The sequence below is a fragment of the Delphinus delphis genome, chromosome 20 (genome assembly GCF_949987515.2).
Source record: "Delphinus delphis chromosome 20, mDelDel1.2, whole genome shotgun sequence".
NCBI lineage: Eukaryota > Metazoa > Chordata > Mammalia > Artiodactyla > Delphinidae > Delphinus > Delphinus delphis.
Window position 1 is genome coordinate 47,028,915 of NC_082702.1, and position 6,092 is coordinate 47,035,006.

The window sequence follows — 6,092 nt, forward strand, 5'->3', positions numbered from 1 at the left end:
CTAAAGGAACTTCTCTAGGCAGGAAACACAAGAGAAGGAAAAGACCTACAATAACAAAGAGAAAACAATTAAGAAAATGGTCATAGGAACATACATATCAATAATTACCTTAAATGTAAATGAATTAAATGCTCCAACCAAAAGACATAGACTGGCTGAATGGATACAAAAACAAGACCCATATATATGTCTACGAGAGACCCACTTCAGACCTAGGGACACATACAGACTGAAAGTGAGGGGATGGAAAAAGATGTTCCATGCAAATGGAAATCAAAACAAAGCTGGAGTAGCAATTCTCATATCAGACAAATAGACTTTAAAATAAAGACTATTACAAGAGATAAAGAAGGACACTACAGGGCTTCCCTGGTGGCGCAGTGGTTGAGAGTCTGCCTGCCGATGCAGGAGACACGGGCTTGTGCCCCGGTCCGGGAAGATCCCACATGCTGTGGAGAGGCTAGGCCCATGAGCCATGGCCACTGAGCCTGCAAGTCCAGAGCCTGTGCTCCGCAACAGGAGAGGTCACAAAAGTAAGAGGCCCGCGTACTGAAAAAAAAAAAAAAAAAGGACACTACATAATGATCAAGAGATCAATCCAAGAAGAAGATATTACAATTGTAAATATTTATGCACTCAACATTGGAGCACCTCAATACATAAGGCAAATGCTAACAGCCATAAAAGGGGAAATTGACAGTAACACAATCAGTTGGGGACTTTAACACCCCACTTTCATGAATGGACAGATCATCCAAAATGAAAATAAATAAGGAAACACAAGCTTTAAATGATACATTAAACAAGATGGACTTAATTGATATTTATAGAACATTCCATCTGAAAACAACAGAATACACTTTCTTCTCAAGTGCTCATGGAACATTCTCTAGGATAGATCATATCTTGGATCACAAATCAAGCCTTGATAAATTTAAGAAAATTAAAATCATATAAATTATCTTTTCCGACCACAACGCTATGAGACTAGATATCAATTACAGGAAAAAATCTGTAAAAAATACAAACACATGGAGGCTAAACAATACACTACTTAATAACCAAGAGACACTGAAGAAATCAAAGAGGAAATCAAAAAATATCTAGAAACAAATGACAATGAAAACATGATGAACCAAAACCTATCAGATGCAGCAAAAGCAGTTCTAAGAGGGAAGTTTATAGCAATACAGTTCTACCCTAAGGAACAAGAAACATCTCAAATAGACAACCAAACCTTACACTTAAAGCAATGAGAAGAACAAAAAAAAAACCCAAAGTTAGCAGAAGGAAAGAAATCATAAAGATCAGATCAGAAATAAATGAAAAAGAAATGAAGGAAACAATAGCAAAGATAAATAAAACTAAAAGCTGGTTCTTTGAGAAGATAAACAAAATTGATAAACCATTAGCCAGACTCATCAAGAAAAAAAGGGAGAAGACTCAAATCAATAGAATTAGAAATGAAAAAGGAGGAGTAACAACTGGCACTGCAGAAATACAAAGGATACTGAGAGATTACTACAAGCAACTATATACCAATAAAATGGACAACCTGGAAGAAATGGACAAATTCTTAGAAAAGCACAACCTTCCGAGACTGAACCAGGAAGAAACAGAAAATATAAACAGACCAATCACAAGCACTGATACTGAGACTGTGATTAAAAATCAAACAAAAGCCCAGGACCAGATGGCTTCACAGGCGAATTAAACATATAGAGAAGAGCTAACACCTATCCTTCTCAAACTCTTCCAGAATATAGCAGATGGAGGAACACTCTCAAACTCATTCTACAAGGCCACCATCACCCTGATACCAAAACCAGACAAGGATGTCACAAAGAAAGAAAACTATAGGCCAATATCACTGATGAACATAGATGCAAAATTCCTCAATAAAATACTAGCAAACAGAATCCAACAGCACATTAAAAGGATCATACACCATGATCAAGTGGGGTTTATCCCAGGAATGCAAGGATTCTTCAATATATGCAAATCAATAAATGTGATACACCATATTAACAAATTGAAGAATAAAAACCATATGATCATCTCAATAGATGCAGAAAAAGCTTCTGACAAAATTCAACACCCATTTATGATAAAAACCCTCCAGAAAGTAGGCATAGAGGGAACTTTCCTCAACATAATAAAGGCCATATATGACAAACCCACAGCCAACATCGTTCTCAATGGTGAAAAACTGAAACCATTTCCAGTAAGATCAGGAATAAGACAAGGTTGCCCACTCTCACCACTATTATTCAACACAGTTTTGGAAGTTTTAGCCACAGCAATCAGAGAAGAAAAAGAAATAAAAGGAATCCAAATCGGAAAAAAAGAAGTAAAGCTGTCACTGTTGGCAGATGACATGATACTATATATAGGGAATCCTAAAGATGCTACCAGAAAACTACTAGAGCTAATCAGTGAATTTGGTAAAGTAGCAGGATACAAAATTAATGCACAGAAATCTCTTGCATTCCTAAACACTAATGATGAAAAATCTGAAACAGAAATTAAGGAAACACCCACATTTACCATTGCAACAAAAAGAATAAAATACCTAAAAATAAACCTACCTAAGGAGACAAAAGACCTGTATGCAGAAAACTATGACACTGATTAAAGAAATTAAAGATGATACAAACAGATGGAGAGATATACCATGTTCTTGGATTGGAAGAATCAACACTGTGAGAATGACTATACTACCCAAAGCAATCTACAGTTCAATGCAATCCCTATCCAACTACCAATGGCATTTTTCACAGAACTAGAACAAAAAAATTTCACAATTTGTATGGAAACACAAAAGATCCCGAATAACCAAAGCAATCTTGAGAAAGAAAAACGGAGCTGGAGGAATCAGACTCCCAGACATCAGACTATACTACAAAGCTACAGTAATCAAGACAGTATGGTACTGGCATAAAAACAGAAATATAGATCAATGGAACAGGATAGAAAGCCCAGAGATAAACCCACACACATATGGTCACCTTATTTTTGATAAAGGAAGCAAGGATATACAATGGAGAAAAGACAGGGCTTCCCTGGTGGCGCAGTGGTTGAGAGTCCGCCTGCCGATGCAGGGGATGCAGGTTCGTGCCCTGGTCCAGGAAGATCCCACAAGCCGCGGAGCAGCTAGGCCAAAAAAAAAAAAAAAAACTAAGGAAAGACAGCCTCTTCAATAAGTGGTGCTGGGAAAACTGGACAGATACATGTAAAAGAATGAAATTAGAACACTCCCTAACACCATACTCAAATATAAACTCAAAATGGATTAAAGACCTAAATGTAAGGCCAGACACTATAAAACTCCTAGAGGAAAACATAGGCAGAACACTCTGTGACATAAATCACAGCAAGATTCTTTTTGACCCACCTCCTAGAGAAATGGAAATAAAAACAAAAATAAACAAATGGGACCTAATGAAACTTAAAAGCTTTTGCACAGCAAAGGAAACCAATAACAAGACAAAAACCTCAGAATGGGAGAAAATATTTGCAAATGAAGCAACTGACAAAGGATTAATCTCCAAAATATACAAGCAACTCATGCAGCTCAATATCAAAAAAACAAACAACCCAATCCAAAAATGGGTAGAAGACCTAAACAGACATTTCTCCAAAGAAGATATACAGACTGCCAACAAACATGTGAAAGGATGCCCAACATCACTAATCATTAGATAAATGCAAATCAAAACTATAATGAGGTATCACCTCACACAGGTCAGAATGGCCATAATCAAAAAAATCTACAAACAATAAATGCTGGAGAGGGTGTGAAGAAAAGGGAACCCTCTTGCACTGTTGGTGGGAATGTAAATTGATACAGCCACTATGGAGAACAGTATGGAGGTTGCTCAAAAAACTAAAAACAGAACTACCATATGACCCAGCGATCCCAACACTGGGCATATACCCTGAGAAAACCATAATTCAAAAAGAGTCAGGTACCACAATGTTCACTGCAGCTCTATTTACAATAGCCAGGAGATGGAAGCAACCTAAGTGTCCATCCACAGATGAATGGATAAAGAAGATGTGGCACATATATACAATGGAATATTCCTCAGCCATAAAAAGAAACGAAATTGAGTTATCTGTAGTGACGTGGATGGACCTAGAGTCTGTCATACAGAGTGAAGTAAGTCAGAAAGAGAAAAACAAATACCATATGCTAACACATATATATGGAATCTAAAAAAAGGGTTATCAAGAACCTAGGGGCAGGACAGGAATAAAGACACAGACATAGAGAACGGACTTGAAGACTGGGGAGGGGTAAGGGTAAGCTGGGACGAAGTGAGAGAGTGGCATGGACTTATACATACTACCAAATGTAAAACAGATAGCTTGTGGGAAGCAGTCGCATAGCACAGGGAGATCAGCTCAGTGCTTTGTGACCACCTAGAGGGGTGGGATAGGCAGGGTGGGAGGGAGACGCAAGAGGGAGGAGATATGGGGATATATGTACATCTGTATAGCTGATTCATTTTGTTATAAAGCAGAAACTAACACACCATTTTAAAGCAATTATACTCCAATAAAGATGTTAAAATATATATATATGATATCACTTATATGTGGAATCTAAAAAAAATAATAATAATACAAATGAACTTATTTCCAAAACAGAGACTCACAGACATGGAAAACAATCTTATGGTTACCAAAGGGGAAAGGGAGGTGGGGTGGAGGGATAAATTAGGAGGTTGGGATTAACATATACACACTGCTATATATAAAGCAGAGTGCTCGCCTTGGCAACACATATATTAAAATTGGAAGGATACAGAGAAGATTAGCATGGCCCCTGCACAAGGAAGACCCACAGATTCGTGAAGTGTTCCATATTTTTGTTCAGAAAACATAATGAAGATGAAGATTCACCAAACAAGCTCTATACGTTGGTTACCTACGTTCCTGTCACCACTTTGAAAAATCTACAGTTAATGTGGATGAACACTAACTGCTGATTGTCAAATAAAATTATAGAACTGCAAAAAAATAAATAAAATAAAATAACCAACAAGGACCTACTGTATAGCACAGGGAGCTATACTCAATATTTTGTAATAACCTATAAGGGAAGAGCATCTGAAGAAGTATATATATATATATATATATATATATATATATATATAAAATCACTGTGCTGTACAACTGAAACTAACATGATATTGTATCACTAAATCAACTACACTTCAATTTTTTAAAAAACAACAAGAACAACAAAAAAGTCTTAGGAGCTCTGTGCCAGAAATGGGGATGAGGATCAAATATTTATTTCTTATTATAAATCACGGCTTCACAGTTGTCAACCAAGAAATAGTGCAGGAGGCTGCAAATAAGAAACGAGTTTACTGGGCGTCCTAAGAATTGCAATTCAGGAGACACAGATTCAAGTAAAACCAAAAGAGTGTTTCCAGGAAGAGTCATGGCTTACAGAGGCAAAAAGCCACAAAGTTAAAAGCTGCCTGGCAAGAATTGTGATCAACTCTGACACAAGTTGGAAAACATTTGTCCTTAAGGAATCACAAGTTATTTTAGGGTCGGGTCCAATAAGTAGATAGGTTATCATGAGTTATTTTAGGGTAAGGGTCTGATAAGTATCTTGAGTATCTGGTAGATGTTCTGAATGACTCCATTAGGACTCCAGAATCAACTCCATTGATTCTGTTTGGGACTCTCTGTGCTTCTTGGACCTGAATGTCTGTTTCCTTTCCCAGGTTAGGAAAGTTTTCAGTTACTCTATCTTCAAACACATTTTCAGTCCCTTTCTCTCTCTCTTCTCCTTCTGGGATCTCTATCATGTGAATTTTAGCATGCTTGATGTTGTCCCAAATTCTCTTAAACTGTCCTCACTTTTTATTTTTTCTGTTCAGCTTCAGTGATTTCCATTACTGTCTTCCAGCTCACTGATCTGTTCCTCTGTCATCTGATCTACTTTTGATTCCTTCTAGTGTATTTTTTATTTCAGTTATTGTATTCTTTACCTCTGTTTGGTTCTTCTTTATAAATAAAAAGGCTCTTTAACTCTTTGTTAAACTTTTCACTGTTTTCATCCATTCATC

At 36.9% G+C, this 6,092-nt stretch overlaps 1 non-coding gene across 1 annotated transcript; it reads left to right on the forward strand.

The window, feature by feature from the left end:
* Nucleotides 1–4,769: 4,769 nt before the first annotated feature.
* LOC132417379 (U6 spliceosomal RNA) lies at nt 4,770–4,876 on the forward strand. The gene has a single exon (XR_009517818.1). It is a non-coding gene; the product is annotated as a U6 spliceosomal RNA (small nuclear RNA).
* The last annotated feature ends 1,216 nt before the right edge of the window (nt 4,877–6,092 follow it).